A 26,329-nucleotide genomic window follows, 5' to 3' on the forward strand; every position below is an offset into this window, starting at 1 on the left:
CATTGTCGGGTAGGATAGACAAGTGTACATTCATCGTCATAAAGCAAAAAGTGATTTCCGCTTAAGGCATCCGCAACCACATCACCCTTCCCGGAGATAATCAATGACGAGCTCATAATCTTTTAACAACTCGAGCCATCGCCTTTGTCGCAGATTTAAGTCTCTTTGGGTCATCAAATATTTGAGACTTTTGTGATCCGAATACACATGGCACTTCTCACCAAATAAGTAATGTCGCCATATCTTTAAGGCGAATATGATGGCAGCCAATTCGAGATCATGGGTCGGATAATTTTTCTCATGTGGCTTTAATTGTCTCGACGCATAGGCCACAACTCGCCCTTCTTGCATCAATACGCAACCCAACCCAAGTAGGGATGCGTCACTATAAATGACAAACTCTTTTCCCGATTCGGTTGCACTAGAATTGGGGCTTCATCAAATAAGCTTTCAGTTGATCGAAACTTTTCGACATTTCTCCGTCCATTCGAACTTAACATCCTTTTGGAGTAAGCCGTCATTGGCGTGGCTATCGTCGAGAAACCTTTACAAATCGTCGGTAATAACCGCAAGCCCAAAAAGCTCCTAACTTCGGTAACATTCCTTGGTGGTTTCCAATCGACTATGGCTGAATTTTGTTCGGGTCCACCCGACACCGATGCGGACACCACGTGCCCCAAAAAGCTAACCTCTTTCAACCAAAATTCACATTTATGAACTTTATGTATAATCGCTTATCTTGTAAGATTTGCAACACTAGCCTCGGTGTTCAAGATGTTCGGTTTCATCTCTCGAATAGACCAAAATGTCATCGATAAATACAACTACGAACCGATCCAAGTATGGCCTGAAAATTCTATTCATTAAATCCATAAACACCGTAGGGCATTAGTGAGCCCAAACGGCATCACCAAGAATTCGTAGTGACCGTACCTCGTTCTAAAAGCGGTTTTGGGTATGTCCGATTCTCGGACCCTCAACCGATAGTACCCGACCTCAAATCTATCTTTGAAAACACCGAGGCTCCCTTTAATTGATCAAACAAATCGTCAATTCGTGGCAATGGATATTTATTCTTTATCGTCACTTTATTGAGTTGACGATAGTCGATGCACAACCTCATGGTTCCGTCCTTCTTCTTCACAAACAATACAAAGCGCCCCATGGAGAAAAACTCGGTCGAGCGAAACCTCTATCCGTCAATTCTTGCAATTGAACCTTCAATTCCTTTAATTCCGTTAATGCCATACGACACGGGCTATTGAAATCGGCGTAGTACCGGTACAACCGATGCGAATTCCACTTCTCGAACCGGTGGCAATCCCGGTAACTCCTCAGGAAAAACATCTGAATACTCACAAACCACTGGTACCGATTCGAGTTTCCTTTCCGTCTCTTTACTTCCAAACACATACGCAAGGTATGTTTCACACCCCTTTTTCACATACCTCCGAGCGGTCATAGAAGATATTATCGCTGGCGCTCCTTTTAAATCAGTAGACTCGACTCGGACTACCTCATTATTTGCACTCCTCAAATCAATGGTTTTCCTTTTGCAGTCCACCACTGCATCATGTACGGTCAGCCAATCCATACCAAGAATAACATCGAATTCATGAAATGGTAGAAGCATCAGATCGGCCGGAAAACAGGATTCTCGAATTATTAGGGGGCATCTCTTGCACACTTTATCAACGAGCACGTATTGACCCAAAGGGTTTGACACTCGAATTACGAACTCAGTAGACTCAACAGGTAGAGTCTTACTGGATGCTAAGGTTTCACATACATATGAGTGAGTAGAGCCGGGGTCAATCAATGCAATCACAATAGTATCAAAGAGAGTAAAAGTACCGGTGATAACGTCAGGGGAGGATGCCTCCTCTCGTATGCGGATGGCATATGCTCTAGCAGAGCACGGGTCTCGGATCGGACAGCCAGATTAGAGGCTCCTCTCGATTACCACCCCTACCTCCAGAGATTCTCGGGGCCTACCTCCACCGTCGTTCCACTAGGTCTTGCACCTTGCGTCTTATTCCTCTCATCTAGCTCTGTGCAATCTCTAATGAAGTGGTCCTTCGAACCGCATCCATAACAGGCCCTATTAACAGACTTACCCCAACATTCACCTAGGTGTCGTCTTCCACATTGGGGGCATTCAGGTCTCTCTTGACGATTATTGCCCACACTAGCTACTAAAGTAGCTCGGGAGTCCGTCAATGGTCGGGCTCTAATGGAAATTCCCGCAGTCGTCCTCGACTTACTGGTGTCCTCCCTGAACCTCTTTACAGCCGAGAACGGAGCTTTACTCGTCGATCTTTTACGGTAATCTCTTGCTTCAAATTCAGCCTTCTTCTTCTCCTTCCCAAGTTCTTCCGCCTTGCAGGCTCGTTCGACTAGTGTCACGAACTCCTTTATCTCCAAAATTCCCACTAGTAACTTTAACTCTTCATTCAATCCTTCTTCAAATCTTTTGCACATCGCAACCTCATCAGCCACACACTCCCGAGCATACCGACTAAGTCTTACGAACTCATGTTCGATTGAGATCTGATCATCGGCCTTGCTTGAGTTCCAAGAATTCCTTACGCTTCGATCGATGAACCGTTGACTAATGTATTTCTTTGAAATTCGGATTGGAAGAAATCCCAAGTAACTCGCTCATTTGGGACTATGGAAATTAAAGTCCTCCACCAATAGTAAGTCGAGTCTCGAACAAGGATATAGCACACTTAAGACATTCATCGGGTGTGCATGACAGTTCATCTAACACTCTAATGGTGTTATCGAGCCAGAACTCGGCCTTTTCGGCATCATCAGTAACTATGGCCTTGAACTCCTCGGCCCCACGCTTCCTAATCAAGTCCACAGGTGGTTTACTCAGCCTCACAGGATCAGTAACTGGAGGCATTGCGGGCTCTTGGGGTGGAGTATTTAAATTCGGGAATGGTTGGACAGCCGGGTTGGTTCGGGCATATTGCGCGACCCACTCATTCATCATGGTGAAGAAGGCTTGTTTCGCCCCTTCATTTTGATTATTCGCGGATGACTGAGGCTCAACAGGCGGTGTCCCTTGCGCAGGAGCAGCCGCTACACTTTCAACGTCATCCGCCAAGGGTCTCTCTACCCCGGGTTCCATTGCTAATCAAAACAAAAATTTCAACCGTCAGAAGTCATCACATTATTAAGCACTAACAATTTGGCATGTATAGCTAGACTCACACGCGCTATGGTAGTCCTAGAACCGACTAAACCATAGCTCTGATACCAATGAAATGTAACACCCCGAACCCGTGACCGTCGCCGGTGTCGGACACGAGGGGTTAATGGGCCAAATCTTCTCAAGGTACCAACCAATTTGGCATTTCCAGACAGGCTGGAAAACTGCGTCACTGTCGCCATAAAAATCATATCTCGAGTTTCAAAACTCGGAAACTGATTCCGTAAATTTTCCCTGAATTTAGACTCATATATCTATCCATGGATTTATTTCTAGAATTTTTGGTTGGGCCAATTGGTACAGTTTATTAGTTAAAGTTACCAATGTTACAGAAGTCGACTACACTGACCTTCACGCGTTAAAACTTTAATATCTCTCTGTACAGGGCTTTAATACTGGTACCGTTTGTTTCTAATGAAACTAGACTCAAAATGGAATCTGCATATATAAGGCATGACTTCTAATTCTTTCTGGATAATTTATAGTAAATTTTAAAAGTCACGACAGGGGACCCAGAAACCGTTCTGGCCCTGTCTCACGAGAACTTTAATATCTCTCAATATACTGCTCATATGGTCATTTCGTTCCATCCATATTAAACTAGATTCATCAAGGTTCAATTTCATAATTTATTCACTATTTAATTCTACTTCTACTATTTTTAGTGATTTTTCAATCTCACCTCACTGCTACTGTCCGCAACAGTTACTGCAGTAGACTATGCCAATTTCATGAATCTTTCCTTGGCCTTAATCATCCATCAAACATGACACAAATTATGGCCACCTTATCAAAATTAAAGTTTCTAAGACTCGTGGCTATAGGTTCTAGCATCCCACTCGGCGACCACATAGGCCATTTTCACATGGCTTAAAGTTTACAACCCACAGTTCAACAAAATATAATAGCCTATACATGCCAAATGTTCTTCAACAACGAAGACAATACCAAAATATTTCAGCCGGTGTGATGACTTCAACGACGGTTCTGAGCACGCAACAATACGAGTCCAAGAGACCTAAAATGGGTGACAAGAAAACACCGAGTGAGTTTATAACTCAGTAAGTCATAAGCACTTTACAATTATCCATTAGCTAAATTCATCACAAAGTGAAACAATGAAACAAGGCTAGGTACTTCATCCATATCGGAACTATACCATAATTTCTCGGACCTTTCGGTTCAATCTCATACCAAGCCATACATCCACATTTCATATTTATACGATAAGATATTTGAGGCATTTTCACACACTAACTCATTTTCACCACAATCACACAATTGCAATCATCACATAGATTTAAAGCTTACCAAGCTCAACCCCGAGCATGAACATATTGCTTATTCGTCATGAGCTCAAGGTACTTACCCGATTCGCTGTCCGGGATTAACTCGATAATGTCGCACACTCAGTGCCAATTGTAATACAAGAGCATATAGTGAATCCGCACACTTAGTGCTATATATTTTCAGCTCGCACACTTAGTGCTATAGAATCAAACTCGCACACTTAGTGCTGTACAATTTTAAACCCGCACACTTAGTGCCAATCTTGTCACCGTGTCCATTTATACCCGCACACTTAGTGCCGTGACCAATACCTTATGCATTTTGCTGCCTTTATACATTCAACAATGGCATCATTCCATACACATACATTTTCATTTACACATCAATTCATTAAACACAATTGCATAAATATTATGATCATTTAAATCAATACCAAATATATGCTTAATGACTTACCTCGGATGTTGTCGCACGTTTTCAATGGCTATTCAATTACTTTGTCTTTCCCCTTGTCCAACTTTGATCCTTTGAGTTCTTGAGCTTAGTCTAGCAAACTCCCATGGCTGATTTTCTCAAGCTTCCCCCCCTTTCTTCTTAGTACATTCGGCCAAGCAAGGAGAAAATGAGAGAATGAACATTTTTTTTTCTTTCTTTCTTTGTTTTTGTTTCTCTCATGTACGGCAAGGGGGGGGGGGAAAGCATCCACACTTTTTTTTTTTTGTTATCATCATTTTCTTTTTTCCATTTCTTTAATGCTAACTTTCTTAATTTATTGTTTCCTACATGCATCACTAGTCTAACATGTTGGAGACATGTTTCCACCCATAGTATGGCCGGCCATCATGCTTCATTTTGGCTAATTTGACATGCAAGGACAACACTTTCCCACATGTATTAATAGGCCACCTTACATTTGCCTAGCACATTTCTAAATTTTCTCACATAAGTCCTATTTGATAAAAATTCACTTACAATTAACAAAATCCAAACATGAAATTTTCACACATGCATATATACATATAATGAGCATCAATTATGATGGTTAATTATTATTATGACTCGGTTTAGTGGTCCCGAAACCACTTTCCGACTAGGGTCAATTTAGGGATGTCACAGGGTGGACAATTATGGGCTTATATTAAGTGAATTTTGATGTTTTAAACAAAGGTTAATTTAGTAATTTATGAATAATGTTATATTAAACAAAACCAAATTAAGTCTTCATCTTTTATTTCTCCTTTCACCACTGAAAATAGAAGAAAAACCTAGCCATTGTTGAGCTTGAAGTTTCAGCAACTTCACCTTGCTATTTGGTATGATTTTTGACTCAGTTTTTAATGATTTCTATGTTTTTGTGATCGTTACAACTAGTATTAGCTAGCCTAGGGACTAATTTGAAAAATTGTTAAAGATTTTGAATGTTTCCATTGATGAATGTATGAATATTTTGATGTTTAATGATTAGATTATGAATATTTGATGTTAGTTAAACAAGTTTTGTTTAGTGATTTTTAGTGAAAATGCAAATTAGGGGCTAAATTTTGAAATATGAAAAATGTGTGGTTAAAATGTGAAATAAATGAAAAATATGGGCTGCTAGGGGCATAATGGTAATTAGGCTAGCATGGGTTAGTCTTGAATTTCATGAATTTGTGATTTTGTGTAATAAGGACTAAATTGTAAAAAATGTGAAAGTTTAGGGGCAAAAGTATAAATGTTCCTTAAAGAGTGTTTTGGACTAAATTGAATGAATAGATGATTAAATAAGTTAGTTTTGAATATATTTATATCAAGAAAAGTGAAATACAGACTTGGATCATGGAAAAGATAAAGTTATCGACTAATCGACTCGATTCGCTATTTTCACATCCGACGTAGGTTCGTATGTGATAAACATTGTTGCAATTATGCTTTAAATGTTTTGATATCACATAAATTGTGTCTATGAACTTATAGTCATGTTCAATGACAATTCGGATATATACATGGCACTTAGTGTGCGATTCAGAATAGCTTTGGCAATATATGGCACTTAGTGTGTGAGACCAAGATAACTTCGGCTATATAAGGCACTTAGTGTGCTAAATTATAATAGCTTTGGCTATGTATTAGCACTTAGTGTATGAGATATCGAGTGTTAGACAGTGTTCTGAAAAGGTATGCGTTAGTTACGAATTTGTACAGGTATGTATATGTAAGGTATGAGATGCAAGTAGAAGAAGTTATGAATTTGCATAGAAGCATATGATTAAGCATATGGAAGGTTTGTTGTTTTCATGAATTATATGTTATATAGTTCAAATTGATGATTTGTGTATTATGATTTGTTGAGTATATTTCATACGAACTTACTAAGCTTTATAGCTTACTTTGTTTATTTTTTTATGTTTTATAGTCTTTCAAAGCTAGCTCAGATTTGAGGATCGTTAGAGACTTCATTGCACTATCAAACATCTATTTTGGTGCTTTTGAAGTTATGTATATATTGGTATATGACATGTATAGGCTTGAGTCATTTTGAGTATGTTTGATGTACATATATCTATAGGCCATTTGAGTTGGCTTGTGATAATGAAATTCTGAATGTATTAAGTTATGTAAATGGCTTTGTTTTAAGTTAGGTAATTAACTATATTGAGTGAATGGATTTGAATTGATAATGCATGTTGGAATGGTTTAACCATATGAATTATATATGTGAAATATGTCTAGTAGATCAAGTTGAGTTGATAGGTACTTGAATAGGTAAATGACATTGAATTCAGTATTGAAATGGTTTAAATGGATATAGTATGATTGTGTATTGGTTGATGATTTTTAGCTGCACATTTGTGTCTTAAAATGGTACCAATTGGGCTTGTATAAGTATGTGCAAAATGGGTCGCAAAATGGCTTGGTAAATGGCCTATTGTTGTCCACATGGGCAGAGACACGGGTGTGTGTCTCAACCGTGTGCGACACATGGTCATATTGCACGGTCGTGTGTCCCCTGGTGTTGAAATTAAAATGAAGTCAGTATGCTCCACACGGACTCACACACGGGCGTGTGACCAGCCGTGTGGTACAAGTCAGTATGTAACACCCCGTTCCCGAGACCCACACTATCAAATAATCACATAATGGCATGTATAGCTAGACCCAAACGTATTACGGTAGTCCTAGAATCGACTAAACCGTAGCTCTGATATCAATAAAATTGTAACACCCCGTACCCGAGACCGTTGCCGGAGTCGAACACGAGGTGCTAACAGACTTATTTCATTGTAAAACACAGTTCATTTAAAATTTTCCAGACAAGCTGGCTAACTGCGTCACTGTCACCTTAAAAACCATATCTTGAGTTCCATAACTCAAAAACCAGTTTCGTAAATTTTACCTGAAACTAGACTCACATATCCTTCTACAAATTTTTTTCTAGAATTTTTGGTCAAGCCAATTAGTACAGTTTATTAGTTAAAGTCTCCCCTGTTACAGGGTTCGACTACTCTGATCTTCATGCAATACGACTTAGCTATCTTCCTGTACAGGGATTCAATACTTATGCCGTTTGTTTTTAACGAAACTAGACTCAAAATGGAATCTATACATATATGGAATGACTTCTAATTATCTCTGGTTAATTTATAGTGAATTTCCAAATTCAGATCAGGGGATCCAGAAATCGCTCTGGCCCTATTCCACGAAAACTTAAATATCTCTTAAAATACGACTCATATGTTCGTTTCGTTTCTTCCATATGAAAGTAGATTCATCAAGGTTCAATTACATAATTTATTCACTATTTAATTCCATTCCTACTATTTTTAGTGATTTTTCAAATCCACACCACTGCTGCTGTCAGCATCTGTTTTTAAGGTAAACTTTACCTATTTCATGGTTTTCCATGAATCAACTAGAATTTGTCATACAAAGCACCAAAATGATCATGATTAACCATTCCAATGGCTAATCGTTACCAAACATTTCCATACTTCTCAAGGAACAACATACAAAACGATTATAATGCTATGCTCAAAGTATATATATAAGCCATTTTCGCATGGCTATCCAAATTTATACAAAACCAAAGGGTACATGACTAACAACAAAGAGTGTAACACCCCTAACTCGTGACCGACGCCGGTGTCGGACACGAGGGGTTAACGGCCAAACCCTCTCAAGATACCAACCAATTTGACATTACCAGTCAGGCTGGAAAACTGCGTCACCGTCACCTTAAAAATCATATCTCGAGTTTCAAAACTCGGAAACTGGTTTCGTAAATTTTCCCTGAATTTAGACTCATATACCCATCCATGGATTTATTTTTAGAATTTTTGGTTGGGCCAATTGGTACAGTTTATTAGTTAAAGTCACCCATGTTACAGGGACCGACTGCTCTGACCTTCGTGCGTTACAACTTGAATATCTCTCTGTACAGGGCTTTAATACTGGTGCCGTTTGTTTCTAATGAAACTAGACTCAAAATGGAATCTGTACATATAAGGCATGACTCCTAATTCTTTCTGGATAATTTATGGTAAATTTTCAAAGTCGCGACAGGGGACCCAGAAACCGTTCTGGACCTGTCTCACGAGAACCTTAATATTTCTCAGTATACTGCTCATATGGTCGTTTCGTTTCGTCCATATAAAAATAGATTCATCAAGGTTCAGTTCCATAATTTACTCACTATTTAATTCTACTTCTACTATTTTTAGTGATTTTTCAATCTCATCTCACTGCTGCTGTCCGCAACAGTTACTGCAGTAGACTATGCCAATTTCATGAATTTTTCCTTGGCCTTAATAATCCATCATACATGACACAAATTATGGCCACCTTATCAAAATTTGAGTTTCTAAGACTCGTGGCTATAGGTTCTAGCATCCCACTCGACGACCACATAGGCCATTTTCACATGGCTTAAAGTTTACAACCCACAATTCGACAAAATATAATAGCCTATACATGCCAAATGTTCTTCAACAACAAAAACAATACCACAAGATTTCAGCCGGTGTGATGACTTCAACGACGGTCCCGATCACGCAAACAATACGAGTCCGAGAGACCTAAAATGGGTGACAAGAAAAACACCGAGTGAGTTTACAACTCAGTAAGTCATAAGCATTCATCAATCCACTGATAAAGTTACTACTACATGTACAACAAATGAGGCTAGGTACTCGTCCATATCGAATCTATACCATAATACCTCGGACCTTTCGGTCCAATCTCGTACCAATTCATACATCCACATTTCATATTCTACACAACAAGATAATCGAAGCATTTTTACACATTAACTCATTTTCCAGCACAACCATACAATTTCAATCATCACATAGATTTAAGGCTTACCAATTTCAACCCCAAGCATGAACGTATTCTCTATTCGTCATGAGCTCGAGGTACTTACCCGATCCGCTGTCCATACTCAATTCAATGGAGACACACCCTCCATATATTTAAAGTACGCACACACAGTGCTTACTACTCGATTTCGCACACTTAGTGCCACGTAATTTAAGCCCGCACACACAGTGCCATACCCTCCGAGCTCGCACACCCAGTGCCGTATTTTTCCAGCTTGCACACTTAGTGCCATATATTTCCAGCACGCACACTTAGTGCCGATCTCGTCACCGTACACACGTATTGCCCGCACACTTAGTGCCGAAAGCAAACTTTCTACACATTTCACTATTTCTTTTACATTCAACAAATGTCATCACTCCATACACATACATTTTCATTCATATATATATATATCATCCCATTAAACACAATTGTATAAATTTTACAATCATTTAAGCAATATCAAATACGTGCTTAATGACTTACCTTGTTTGGGGTAGAACGGTTCCAAATCGGCTACTCGTTTGCTTTCTCCTTTCCTTTGTCCAATCTAGTTCCCCTTTGCTCTTGAGCTAAATCAAACAATTTACCTCTCCATCAAACACAAACATACGGCATTCACATGCATTATTATGGTTATTGCGAATACATAACACAACTAAGCTGAAAATTTACTCAATCTCATCTTAATTTATTGCTACTTATTTATCAAAGTTTCCAATACAAGGTATTTAACACCTATGCCCATTTGTACCCCATATGGCGAATGCTTCATTCCTTACCCAATTAACCATCCAACAATTTTTCAGCCTCATTACCACCCTTTTCATGTCTAATTGTTTAAATACTCTCAAGCTCATTCACAAGTACTATTATACATCTCATTAAGCATTAATCATGTTGCAACATAAATTCTATAGCATGGCCGAATACTCATGCACACACACATAACAACAAGAACTCAATGGCACAAAATTTCCTTTTGTTAAACATTCGAACTTACTCATTTCCATGCTTTCATCACAACAACATCAAAACACTCACCAAGGAAAACAACATGCATGGCAATTTTAACTCACCTAACAACTTAGTTTCGATTTGAGATTCAAGGAAAATTTTGAACCAATCCTCCAAATCATGCATGCATTTTCAAGAGTGGCATAAAACATACCTTCTTGTATCAAAACACCTTAGTCTAGTAAGCTCCCATGGCTGATTTTCTCAAGCTTTTTCCCCTTTCTTCTTAGTATATTCGCCAAGCAAGGAGAAAATGAGAGAATGAACACCCTTTTTTTTCTTTCTTTCTTTGCTTTTGTTTCTCTCATGTACGGCAAGGGGGGAAAGCATCCACACTCTTTTTTTTTTTGTTATCATCATTTTCTTTTTCCATTTCTTTAATGCTAACTTTCTTATTTTATTGTTTCCTACATGCATCACTAGTCTAACATGTTGGAGACATGTTTCCACCCATAGCATGGCCGGCCATCATGCTTCATTTTGGCTAATTTGACATGCAAGGACAACACTTTCCCACATGTATTAATAGGCCACCTTACATTTGCCTAGCACATTTCTAAATTTTCTCACATAAGTCCTATTTGATAAAAATTCACTTACAATTAACAAAATCCAAACATGAAATTTTCACACATGCATATATACATATAATGAGCATCAATTATGATGGTTAATTATTATTATGACTCGGTTTAGTGGTCCCGAAACCACTTTCCGACTAGGGTCAATTTAGGGATGTCACAAAGAGGGTAGTCCTATACATGCCATTTTCAGGTTCAACCGAAAGTGTACCAAAAGGGCTTTGATAGTGTGGATGACTTTGACTTCGACAATCCCGAGCCCGATAGCTGACGAACCAAAATCTATAAAACAGAGATTCAAAGAAACGGAGTAAGCATTTAATGCTTAGTAAGTTTTGAGCAATGAAATCATACACAACTGAAGTATAGCATCCATACGACTAAACGAATAATTTCATATACACATATTCTCACAATCATACCTACTTCACATTTCCAACCCTTATATTCATACATAAGGAATCAACTTTGACTAAAAGCCGGAAGCTTGTTAATCGATTGAGCAAATACTATTTAGAAGGAATCAATTATCTCAATGCACATACGAAACATACCTCATCGTTGGGATTTTACGAGTGTATTAATTGAAATTATTACAGCAAGATCGCTCATTCCCAAACCCAAGTATCTTCTGGATTTAGCGGATATAACCACTCGCACAAGGCCGTGTGTCTTAGCCCGGATATGGTCACTAGCACAAATGCCTTGGGACTTAGCCGGATATAGTAACTTCGCACAAATGCCTTGGGACTTAGCTCGGAATTAGTAACTCGCACAAATGCCTTGGGACTTAGCCCGAATTAGTAATCGCACAAATGCCTTCGGACTTAGCCCTAATTAGTAATCGGCGCAAATGCCTTGGGACTTAGCCTGAATTAATCACTAGCACAAATATCTTCGGGACTTAACCCCGTTAGCATCCGAATATTCATGCACATATCAGTAAATCATGACACATCTTTATTTCATTTTCTTAACTAGAATTCAAACATTTATTAAGCATTCCCATTTTCAGCTCAATAGCCACGTACGAACAGCATGATTCGGTTTGCTTCATGACATGATTTCTATGCACATACGGCTACCCATCATACGTATAGACTAATTAACTCACATATAATTCAAGTAGAATCATTATATCACCGTATATTGTTATAATTGTACGTCATGACTTAATCAAATCGTAAACTAAGTTTCATTACTCGAAAACTTACCTCGGATGTTGCCGAACGATTTCGACGGCTATTCGATCACCTTTTCCTTTCCCTTGTCCAACTTTGGTCCTCTAAGCTCTTGAGCTAACTCAAGCAAATTTAGCTTATTAAAGTCTCATTATGCTAGCTTATGGCCGAATATGACAAGGAGTTGATAGGTCATATGGCCACCTTTTGCTCAAATACAAAGTGGTCATATGCATTTTTAATCACATTGAGCAATTTAATACAATTAATCTAACATTTCCTCATGTGCACCTTCATGACCGAATACAGACATCACTAACCTAATATCAATTTACTAAGCACTTTAACAATTTCTCCTTGAGCCGATTATCTAAGTCAAGATAAAAGCATCAATATGCTTGCCCCTAACCGAATACATGCAACACCAATCTATCTCATGTGGCTGAATATGCATGTCTATGTTGAGGCCAATTATATGCTTAATACTTCCTACAAATATGGTTACTTGTATTAACTACATACCATTTTGTTTCAAGTTCAAAACTCGGCTAATACACATATTCACTAGTAATCAAATACTAATATTTGCACTTCACCTTACTACCATTTCTCATGCAAATAACATGAACAACAACCATATTTCCTACTATGGCCGAATGCATCAAGACACCATACCATTTCAATTTTGGTCATGGGTCAAACAAAGAACCTAATGCCTAACTAAAAAAAATGCTAAAAAAGAAAATCCAAGAGGCATCAATCCACCATCACATGTATCATTACAAAGCTTCACATTTAGCGTGCACATGACATCAACACAAATCCACCTTAGCCGAAACTTAACTCATCTTCAAGCATCATCACCACAACATCAGACACCAACCAAGAAGACAACACCCATGGCCGAATATCATCTCCATCACATAGCAAAGATTTAAACCATGGGCTAGGTAGAACTCGAGCTAACAACTAAAACATGCATGCATCTCATGGAACATCATCAACATACCTTAGCCTAGTGAGCCACCATAGCCGATTTTCTCCAAGCTCTTTTTCCTCTCTTTCTTTCTTCTATTCGGCCAAGTTCACAACATGAGAACTTTTTTTTTTCTTTTCTTTTTTCCTTCATCATTTTCCTTTTCATTATTTTATTACCATGCTCCTTATTTTATCATTTCTCCATAAACCATTAACACAACATGTTTATGACATGTTTTACCCATCACACTTTGTCCACCCTTATTGTCATGGCCGGCCACTACTAATTAAATGGGGGAAATTGACATGCAAGTCCACCCCTTAGATTACATGCACTAATAGATCCTTATAGATTAACCTATCACATTTCAAAAGTGTCACACATAAATCCTATTAACTAAATTCACATGCAATTAACTAAATCAGAGCTTAAAACTTTCACACATTCATATTCACATATTTTAGACAATAATTATCATATTCAAATAATTTGGTGACTCGGTTTAGCAGTCCCGAAACCGCTTTCCGACTAGGGTCACTTTAGGGCTGTCACGCAGTATGTCTGGTGGTCATGTGAGACGCACGGCCTGCTCACAGGGGTGTGTGTCCTCTGTTTTAAGAAAATTTTCAAAGTTTTGTGATAGTTTTATAAGTTATCGGTTTAGTCTCGAACCACTTCTAAAGCATGTTTTAAGCCTTGTAGGTTATTTTAACTAACAAATTGATTGAGATTGAATGATAATTGTACGAATTTATTGAATGAATGAGAAAAGTACAGTTATATGTGTTATAAGTCTAGTAATGCTTCGTAACCCTATTTCGGCCTTGAATACGGGTAAGGAGTGTTACATCATCATATTTGATAAATTGCTAAAATGATAAAAATGATTATTCATAGAATAAACAAATGTTATGCATATTCTCTTTCGCTATCAATGGTTTTTGCTCAAAAAATAAAAGTGTATAAGCAAATATTGGTTCATTGATTACCTAGGTTTAACTAATGTTAAGCTAGCATTATATGGATGAATTATAATATGAGAAGACAACTTATATTGATAGGTAATCTAAATTTTTCATAGTCCACAAAACCAAATAAGCAAATGATTCAAATAATAGAGGACTATTAAGTTGTTTATAAGTTCAATTGGGGAGATAGATTATCTTGGCCATCAAAGTTAGATTGAATCTCATAATTACAGACATAGATGTGATTTTCTGGTTCTCTACCTCCTTATCCACCGCATTTCTTGATTTTTTTGACATCATCACTAAAAATTCAATAATTTCAAGTAGCGTTAATGACTCTTCTATATTTGAGACTAAAAAAAGATCCTATATAATTTTAGAAATAAGTTAAAATCAATTTGAAGGCTTTAAAATGATCTTTAAAGTATTTAGAATTTTTTTCGTGATAGGAGGTGTTCGATGGCAAGTACAAGCTTTGGTGAGCTCAAAACAACTAAAACTATGCAAGGGCACTATCTAAGGGGCGAAAGTAGTAGCACCTAAGGCCTAGGTGTCGGTACCTAGGTCCTTGTAGTATAGTTTTTGACATTCTACCAACTTGGGTACTGACACCAAGAGTAAGGGTACCGAACACTAGTCCCCTAAAGCTAAAATTTGTAAACACACTTAAAACATTCTCAATTAACACCATATTTTACTAACAAGTTCTAAATCATTTAAAACATTCAAGTGACTCATAGAACTCATAGTCATTTGTAAAAACATGTATAACACTTTTAAGAACATATTATAGCATATCATCATTCATCAAGATTAGAATAAATTGTACAACCTTGTTATTGAACAAAATTCAGTCTATGTACATGTCATGCTATAAGATTCAAGAACTAATTATTAATACATACTATAACACCCTAAATCTGACCCGACCACTAGATCTAGATACCGAGTACCACAATGACCCGAATTTCTTAACAAGTTCCTAGCCTATTTTTTGCAACACTAGCCAAATTATATACCCTTATCTGTTATACCACTGTTACTAAATTTCATAGGTAATAATAACTTCTCATTTTAAACTTTGAAGTAATTACTATTCTATACATGTACTAGGCTTGTGTCACCATTCCATCTTAAGAGACTCGAATAGTTATTAGAACTTAATGAGACTTATGAATTTGCTATGATTATACTCAATAAATCCCTGAGGTGTGACCTCAAAGGGTGCCCTATATGTGCATGAAACAACTACCACCATTAACATGGGCTTGGCTATGTCTGGTTTGATCTCCCATTACGATCCTCGAGTCAACCATTGACCCTAGAACCATACATTTCAAATATAAGTTTAAATGAACTTAATGAGATTTCATTTAGTAATTTCATATAGATTCGCTAGTTCAGGAGACAATAAATGAAACACAAATTTAAAACTCCCTGTGTATCATTGAGAGCGCCATAGATTTCCTAGCCTAGCTAGCGCCTAGCATTTCTCGTACTATAGTGGCAGTCTATTGAATGATCTCTCGCAGTTGGCGGATTCTTACTGCGTTACCCTTACTATGTCCTTCTTACAATTCAACACGTGCTTGAACCTTCCTTTTGTGTAAAACCCCTTTTTCAATCATTCTTATCAGCCATCTTGCTTGGGAGATTTAGCGAATATGTAATCTCCCCATTCATTGCTATTTTGTACTTGCATAATGACCCTATAAGACTTTTCACACTTTTGGTTATTCTTTCATGGCATCTTCAGGGTGTCAGACAGTACTTGACGACTAACTCTTCCTTAGGTTTTCCTTGGAGGAATCATTTGATGTGCTTATGGCTCCATTACATATTACCTTCAGTGAGCTCCATTATTGTCCTAGTGGTCTATGTCTTTTAATCACTCCTCACTCATATATACTTGTGAATTATCGTACCAGTCACGTTGCTCTTACAAATTCAGTTCTTGGCGTATGTCCTAAATGGAAAACTTCCTCGTCGGGATTCCCATGACTTACATCTTGGTACACTTTTCCACTTTTATCGTCCTTACAGGCTACCCATTATACCTCAGTGTCATACAACCATGGTCTTACTCAACCTAACCCCATGTTTAACGTCCTGGCGAACTATCTATTCTTATGCCCTGGTGGATTCTTTTGGTTGTCTTAGTCTAACTAAGGTCTTATACCCATCTTACCACGTATTCCCTTGATTTCGGAAGATCACCCCGTGTTTACTGTCCTGGTAGACTATCTGCTACGTGTTTACTATCCCAGCAGATTATTTGCTATGTGTTTCATGTCCTAGTGAACTATCTTTATGTGTTTTCTGTCCCAGTAGACTATTTGTACTGTGTTTACTATCCCTATAATAGCCCATTTTTCAGTGGTGTTGGAAATAGTAGTTTTAGGGCCACCAAATCTAATGAGTAAGTTCATAAATATTATTATTTAATATTTACAAGTCAAGTGTGATTTTGAAAAAGGTTTTTTATTTGATAATTTATTTTATTTAAGCGATTAATTAAGTTCAAGTGGTAATACCCTAAGGTCAAGTGGTTTTAGAAAATAAGGTATCGGGACTTTGTTTCTATAAACTAAGCCGTAAATATTTTTATAAATATTTACGGAATGTCATTAAGGTGGTATTAAAGTTTCATTAAAAAATTTTAACGTTTCGATTGTTAATTATGTGAAAAGGACTAAATTGTAAAAGTTAAAAAAGTCAATTGCTATTAGTTTAAAGGTGCTAATTGATTAAAGAATTATAATTGGATGGGCTTATTGAGTAAATTATCCTTTCTAAAGATAGTGGGGCGGTTGGATGCTTTAATTTCTTTTAATTATAATGTTTTATATGTTATTTAATTAATAAAAGAAAATAAAAAGGTTAATATATTAATGAAAACATAATAAAATAAAACATAAGTGAATATTCATCTATATTTCTTCTATTTTGGAACCCAATACCATGGAGTTAAGGATGAAGCTTTCGGCCATGGTGATTTTCTCTTGCATGGTAAGTGATTCTTACCCTGTTTTTAGTAATTTTGATGTTTTTGAGATCGTTGCTACTAGGTTCAGCTAGCCCGTACCTTCGATTTTGAAACTGTTAAAGATTTTGATTGTTTCCATTGATGAATCTAGTGATTTTTTATGTTAAATGATGAATTTGAAATATTAGTGTTATTTAAAAGTATTTTGTTAAGTGATTTTTGATGAATTTATTGATTAGGGACTAAATTGCTAAAATAATAAAAGTACAAGGATTTGATGTGAAATTATTTCAAAACTGGGCTAAAAGGGACGCTATGAATATTCAGCTAGTGTAAAATTTCAATAAAAATGGTTAATTTGCAAGTTTTAGGCTCAGGGACTAAATCGAATAAAAATAAAATTTAAGGGGCAATTTTGTAAAAATGTCAAAAATAACTAAATTGCATAAAATACATTTTTTTACTATTTAAATTAATATATTGAATAAAATTATTAATTTAGATCAAGATTGAATGGAAAGTTGAGGAGAATGGAAAATTACCAAAATTCCCCTAAACTTTGTCATTTTTGTAATTTAGCCAGGTAAGTTCGTAACTTGGTAAGCACAATTAATTTCCATTTCGATAAATTATTATCTATTTTTTTATATATGTGAATCAAAATTTTCAGCTTGAAGGAAACAAACAAAACCAGGGTTGAAAGACATTATGGCAACAAAACATAAAAAGTACAAGACCATGGTTGGACCACAATAATGTTTACGTAAGAACATAGCGAGGCTATGGCAGTTTTTTAGATGTAAGACCATGGTTGGACCATGGCAGTGTATATATATATATATATATATATATATGCAGGATCATAGTTGGGCTATGTCATTCTAATATAAGACCATAATCGGGTTATGGCGCTATGAGCGTAAACCATGGCAAGGTAGTGGTAGTGCACATGTAAGACCATAGTTGGACTATGGCGCAATACGGAACATGTACCAGGGTTTCAATTTTTTTTTACAATGTTCATTGAATATGAAAAAGGATGGTTTCAACCATCGATTAAAGAAAAGGGAGGGTTTTGACCATCGTTTAGCACACTTATGTGAGCTCTAGTAAGGGTTTCGATTGACTTTACTACGACAAATAGGGAAATGTATGATGTACCAATGATCAAAGTATGAATATTCATGACTATGAAAGGTATGATTTAAGTGATTTTATGTTTATTTACTATCGAAACCATCCTTTTTTTTCAAGTTTTAAATTTTAATGAAAAAGTGGGGGAATCGACTTTTGAAAAACAGAAATATGGAGTCGCCACCAATCTTTTTTGTTTAGGTGTGATCGGGTCACCTAAGGATTTGGTTATTTTAATAAAATATTTCTTTTTACTAAAACAACGATTTTGGCCTACGTAAATATGAGAAAATGGGCTTGGGAGTCGGTTACGTATGAGGAAGGATTAGCACCCTCATTACGCCTAAAATTGGTACCAAATCGGTTAAATACTGTCTTTATGTCTAAGATTTAAAATTTTTTTTGAAATGTGGTTCCCTTTCGATAACATTTGAATAACCCGAGTTGGTCGTCAAAATTCTCTGGCTTAAGAGGGATATAGCATTACATCCAGCACGATAGGACATGATACTCGAAAAACATGATAAGTTTTGACTTCCAAAAATTTATATGTTGAAAACTGCAAAAGGATGCCCAATTATTTAGTCAAACGAGAAAATCGAAACCCAGCATAGTAGGGCATGATTCCTCGAATTTCTAAACATCGAGCATTGCCTTATTTTAGAATTTACAGAGTATGAGTGAAATTCTAAAGGAATCTTCAATTATTGAACGAACGGGAAATCGCAACCCAGCACGATAGGGCACGATTCCCGAATTGACAAACATCGAGTATTACCTTCGTTTAAAAGATTTTTTAGAAGTCATGAATGAAATTCTAAAGGGACATTCGATTACTTTGAGCAAACGAGAAATTGCAACCCAGCACGTTAGGGCATGATTTCGCGAATTGTCAAATATCGAACATCGCCTTCGTTTTAAAGGATTTTTAGAAGACATGTACGAAATTTTGAAGGGATATTCGATCTTTTTGAGCAAGCGGGAAATTGCAACCCAACACATTAGGGCACGATTCCGCGAATTGCCAAATATCAAATCTCGTCTTCGTTTTAAAGAATTTTTAAATGAATAATTATAAAACTAGCTTAAAATGTATTAATGCATTTTTGAAATGAGACAAATTTAATCATAAAAATTTGGATTTTAAGAAAACCACATTTCATAAATCAAGTAAAAAACGACGATATGGGGTAACAGGCACACATGATATACGATACTTAATGAATGAGAATATTATTCAAGTAGCGAATAAGCAATTAAATATGATTAATCTAAAAATCATATCCTAATTTCAATCACGTATGAAGAACAATTAACAAATCAATAAGATGAATACCATGCAATGATAATATATATATTCATGCTATAATATATGAAAAATAACAAGATATGTGCAAAGCAAAATGGAATGTAGAAATCAAAATGGTATAAGATTAATAAACTTAAGATATATAGGTTAACAAGTTTGAATAAAAGCGAGGATATATAACCATAGAAATAGATATTATAAAATAAAAGTTCGAATCAAATTGCACGTAAAATATTTTAAACACGAATTCAGTTAGAAGTTAACAAAATACATGATAATTTTAATAATATATAATACAAAAGAATAATAAGGATACAAGGCGAGACATAACACACAAAATAGATTTTAAAAACATATGTACACATAAATCTATTGTAAAAAAACATGGCATTAATAATAAGAGATATATATATATATATATATATATATATATATAAATTTTAAGTTAGTCTAAAAATTATACATATCCTTATATCAAGACATTTAAAATAATAGACTATATAAACACAAAAGCAATCTAATATAAAGATATACTCAAAAATAATAATTTTATAATTTTAAAAAAATGAAGTTTCTAAAATTATTTCATATATACATAAAGAAAATACTTGATAAATCACAAAGTAAAAGGTGTTTAAAATAAATGAAAAAAATCTATTAAAGTAATAAGTGTATTAATATGTATATATATATAAATCTAAAAGTAAATACGTGTAAATTTATATAGAAATGATAATATGTATAGGTTTAGCAATGTATATGAGTCAAATACATGTACTAATATAAATGAATATAAAATAACTTAAATCTTATGTAAAACATATATACAAAGCATATTTGAATAGCAAAATATATATATATATATATATATATTAAAGTACAAGGATAGAGTCAAAAGCCATTAGATGTATGAAAATACATTAACCTTATTATAATACGACGTATATGAATAATAATACGAAGGAAATAAACATTTAAAATGTGATAATAACATTACAAAAAACACATTTATAATAATGAAGAAACAATTATCAAAGTGATTTAAAAACTAAAATAATTGATTAAGAATAAAAAGGAGTATAAAACAAAGAAAACTTAATTAAAATTAAACTAAAACTAAGGGGTAATTCTGAAATAAACAATAATAGCTATAGGGACCAATATACTATGCGCGAAGATGCGTGGGGACTCAAGCTGGAAATAACCCAACTCCCCAAAACACAGTGTTCAGGCTCGGATCCCTTTGCAAACAAGCGTAAATTTAGGGGCTAAATTAAAAGAAATAAATAAAACAAAAGTTATGCTATTGAATAGCCACGAAAGGAGGAAGGACCTATCGTGAAATTTACCCTTTTGAACAAAGAAGCGCGGATTCGGCCTACCCGACGGGTCAACATGCGGATCGTAGCCTCCCCTCTTTGAGACGGAGTCGTTTCAAGGCTGTTGAGCCTTGCCTGAAATGGCGTCACTTTGTGCCTCCCATTTAAGGGAAAATTAGCCTAGAAATCAAGGCATTTCGCCAGAACAAAAAGGGGGATTGAAAACCCTAATAGCCTGCCCTTATTCCAGCCACCGTTTGACCCTATAACTGCCTTCCTAAGCGTCGATTTGCTCCTATCAACGGGAACGAACAGTTTCGGGCCTCAAGGGGTGACAATCTCGACCGCGGGATCCCTTCTATACTCCGATTTCGATGAATCAGATGGAATCCATGGTGCTTTCGTAAGGTAAAATTGCTATCCTCTTTCATAATACTAAAAAAAGTGAAAAGAAAAAGGAGAGAAGTAGATTGGAAGAACCGAAATATAAGGTGCTTGAAATCACCTTTAAAAGTTTTGATTACCTTCTTTTTCTATTCAGTATCTGTATCTTTATGTCTATGTTGCGTAAAAACATACAACAGTTATTACACGGCTTTTATAGCTAGAAATAGAGAGAAAAAATGAAAAAGAAAATACAAGTTTTGTCTCTTTTTTTTTCTTTTCTTCACTGTGCTGGTGTTTTTGTATTTGTTTACAGGTACGGAGTCCGCTGGCATCGTACAGAGGTACAGGTGTGGCGTACGAGGGCTGTATGCTAGTGCTCGGGTACGGGGGCATGGCATGGCTGTTGGAGGCGATGTCTGGTTGCAGCGCAAGCAGAAACTGCTAGGGTTTTTTGCCTTGGCTTTTGTTTTAGGCATTTGGCCTATTAGGCCGTCCGGGTTTTGGGTTAGGGTTTTACACTTAGGCTGGTTAGTTTGTATTGGGTCTGGGTTTAGCTATTGGACTTTAAGCATTTAATGGACTGTTATAATTTTATTTGGGTTTTATATTTATTATTTGGTTTGTTTGTTTGTTTGTTTTTTTATTTTTTGTTGTTTTGTGTTTGTATGGGCCCGGGCAAATTGGCCCACTTACAGCCGCCCGTCTTTGCTCATTGTCGTGTAACGAGAATAGAGCAAAGACTTCAAGGAGGGCCAATTTTGCTCGGTCTTGCAGAATTATGACTTCTTTGGTGTCCTTCTTATTCGAGGTAGCCTCACTGCATTTCCAAAGGTGTAAGAACTGTTGCTTTGATCTACTCCACTGTGACTACTCGTAGCTTTGACCTATTCCACTGCAATTTGAGGTTTGTGGCTTTAATCTATTCTTCTGCGATTAGCTTGATCTGTTCTATTGCAGCTTCAAGGAGATAAGATCTGTAATTTTCAGCCTACTCCACTACAACTTTAGGGAGCTAGGATGGTGGCTTAAATCTGCTTCGCTGCATCTTCAAGAAGCCAAAATTCATCGTCTTTGATTTGCTACACTGCAACTTTAGGGAGAGAAGATCTATAATCTTCAACCTACTCTACTACAACTTTAGGGAGCTAGGATGGTGGCTTAAATCTACTTCGTTGCATCTTCAAGTACCTAAGATTCCTCTTCTTCGATTTGCCCCACTGCAACTTCAGGGAGACAAGATCTACAATCTTCAGCCTACTCCACTACAACTTTAGGGAGCTAGGACTTGCTTAAATCTGCTTCACTGCAACTTCAGGAAGCCAAGATTCGTCGTCTTTGATTTGCCCCATTGCAACTTCAAGGAGACAAGATCTACAATATTCAGTCTACTCCACTACAACCTTAGGGAGCTAGGACTTGCTTAAATCTGCTTCACTACAACTTCGAGAAGCCAAGATTCGTCATCTTCGATTTGCCCCATTGCAACTTCAAGGAGACAAGATCTACAATATTCAACCTACTCCGCTACAACCTTAGGGAGCTAGGACTTGCTTAAATCTGCTTCACTGCAAATTCAGGAAGCCAAGATTTGTCATCTTCGATTTTCCCCATTGCAGCTTCAAGGAGACAAGATCTACAATATTTAGCCTACTCCACTACAACTTTAGGGAGCTAGGACTTGCTTAAATCTGCTTCACTGCAACTTCAGGAAGCCAAGATTCGTCGTCTTCAATTTGTCCCATTGCAACTTCAAGGAGACAAGATCTACAATATTCAGCCTACTCCACTACAACCTTAGGGAGCTAGGACTTGCTTAAATCTGCTTCACTGCAACTTTAGGAAGCCAAGATTCATCGTCTTCGATTTGCCCTACCGCAACTTCAAGGAGACAAGATCTACAATATTCAACCTACTCCACTACAACCTTAGGGAGCTAGGACTTGCTTAAATCTGCTTCACTGCAACTTCAGGAAGCCAAGATTCGTCGTCTTCGATTTGTCCCATTGCAACTTCAAGGAGACAAGATCTACAATATTCAGCCTATTCCACTACAACCTTAAGGAGCTAGGATTTGCTTAAATCTACTTCACTACAACTTCAGGAAGCCAAGATTCGTCGTCTTTGATTTACTCCACTGCAACTTTAGGGAGACAAGATCTACAATATTCAGCCTACTCCACTACAACTTTAGTGAGCTAGGACATGCTTAAATCTGCTTCACTGCAACTTCAGGAAGCCAAGATTATTCGTCTTTGATTTGCCCTACTGCAACTTGAGGAAGACCAGATCTACAATATTCAGCCTACTCCACTACAACTTTAGTGAGCTAGGACTTGCTTAAATCTGCTTTACTGCAACTTCAAGAAGCCAAGATTCGTCATCTTCGATTTGCCCCACTGCAACTTCAGGGAGACAAGATCTACATTCTGTTTCATAGGCCTATGCTTATGCAATTAGGATGCTATGATCAACATGAATCAATTGTTCCTAACTAAATGTGATGTTTAGGTCAAATAATTAGAATGCTATGATCGAAATGAATCAAATGCTCCTAACTAGATGTGTTATGAATGATATATGAATGCGGAAATGAAAATGATACATGTATCATTGCTCATTCATCAGGACATTATCACTGACGTATTACACGGCCATCTTGTTCAGCTGGTATTCTAGACAAAAAACCCAAAGAACAATCTCAATCTGCTCTGCAAGCTTGCCCCACTGAAACTTTATAAAGTTTTTGCTTATCCAACCCACTGCAACTCAGGGTATTGGATTTATTTCATCTTCAATCAATTTGATTTGTTACACAATTCCTCGGGTGTAATGACCCTATGTGCATGTCTGATATTTGCGTGAATGTAGAATATCATTTTTCTTTTCCTGAGAATGATCCCCCCTTACACTTGGGTTGACATTGCTCGTCATTTTTTCGAGGTTATATCACCGACGAAATACCTTTAATAGAAAATTCAAAGAGATAGCCACAATTTAGACTCCCCTTTCTCAAACATTTCCATCCTTAGGTTTGGTGAGTTCTCAACAATAGTCCTGTTTCAGGTTCTTGTACTATTTAGAAGCCTCCCGAGTATTATGCAGAACTTCTTTTATGAAAGTATTATTGGTCCATTTATCGTTATTTCAATGCAAAATGCTCAAAAAAGATCAAAACAATGGACAAGAAGGAAATTAGGTAAGAGCACAGCTCAAAACAAATAAGTTAATCAAAGATTGCGAATGTAATAAGAAGGCAATTAACTCAACATGAATAAGTTAATCAGAGATAGCAATGCAATAAGAAGGAAGTTTATTTGGAGCATATTTTGAAACGAATATAGTAATTAAAGATAGTAAATTCAGTGTGGGTAAGATGAAAACTAAGTGCCCCTGATATCCCAGCCCGAGCTTCTCTGTACAAACTTCTTGAGGTCTATTTTGAGCTCAATATGTATTTAGGGGATTCAGAGTACTTTATCGATGCCCTGAGACGTAGCGTACTTCTTCATTGTTAATTCAGGCGTAGCAAGACTGCTGTGTGCCCCATCTTGACTCAAATTTGAGCCGCCCTTTTTGGGTTTTCAACTCAAATCCCATTTGGTCTCAAGACGCCCTTTGCAGGTTTTCGCCTTGGCCTCTCCTTTTCTTTTCTTTTTCTTTTTCTTTTTCTTCTTCTTCTTCTTTTTTTTTTTGGGGAAGGTCTCAAAGTGTCCTTTGCGGGATTTCGCCTTGGCCTTTCACTTTCCTCTGAAGTCCTTTTGTATAAAAAGGATCTTTTTCCATGCCAGGTCCTCCTCGTAGGCTTACGTCATTCATTTCTGATACATTGGGCCATGGCAGGTTGCTTTCGATCTCCTTTCTTCAAATTCAATTGATCACATCGGGATTGGATCTATTCTGTCTGATCCAACTTCAATTTTGACAAGACTTGGCCAAAAGAAATCTCGTTTTCAAAACCGTTTCTATCCCATTAAGCAAATGAATAATGTATTGCCCCGGTAAAGATTCTGGCCGGCGTTCGATAAGTATAGAGGGTAAATGGTAACTTTTTTATGCCAATCTTTACAAGCCTCGATTATCTTTCACGATTTTTTCCTGCGTTATGATATGGCGTCTGATCTTTGAACAGATTGCCAACCTCTGACATTGAATCTTTCTGACATCCTTTGTCGGCACCTAATCTCTTTTTTTTTTTTTTAGTTTGATAACTATCGACTTAGTAACATTGGCATATGAAATGACTTTCACCCTTTCCGTGAAGTAATCGACGACCTCAAAGATGAATCAGTATCGGTCAGAAGCTTTTGACGAGATCAACTCCATAATATCCGTGCCCCCCATATAGAAAATCTGTGAAGAAATTGAGGAGGTATAAAAGTATTGTCTTCTTTCGTTTGGCATTCACAACTTGACTGATACAATCCCCTTCCATGTTGGATCAGCAGCACTCGAACCTCATGATTAGCCTCGCTAACGTAAAATCATTAGTATGTGTTCTCCTGACACTCATATGGGCCCTTTTTAGCATCTACAGGCCTTAGTAGCCCAGGCATATTTTGATACGATCATGTGAAAGTATCTTAGTATTCTTGACATCTCGCTTTGTCTCTGTGGTGTT

Source organism: Gossypium arboreum, chromosome 2, assembly GCF_025698485.1.
Source record: "Gossypium arboreum isolate Shixiya-1 chromosome 2, ASM2569848v2, whole genome shotgun sequence".
Lineage (NCBI taxonomy): Eukaryota > Viridiplantae > Streptophyta > Magnoliopsida > Malvales > Malvaceae > Gossypium > Gossypium arboreum.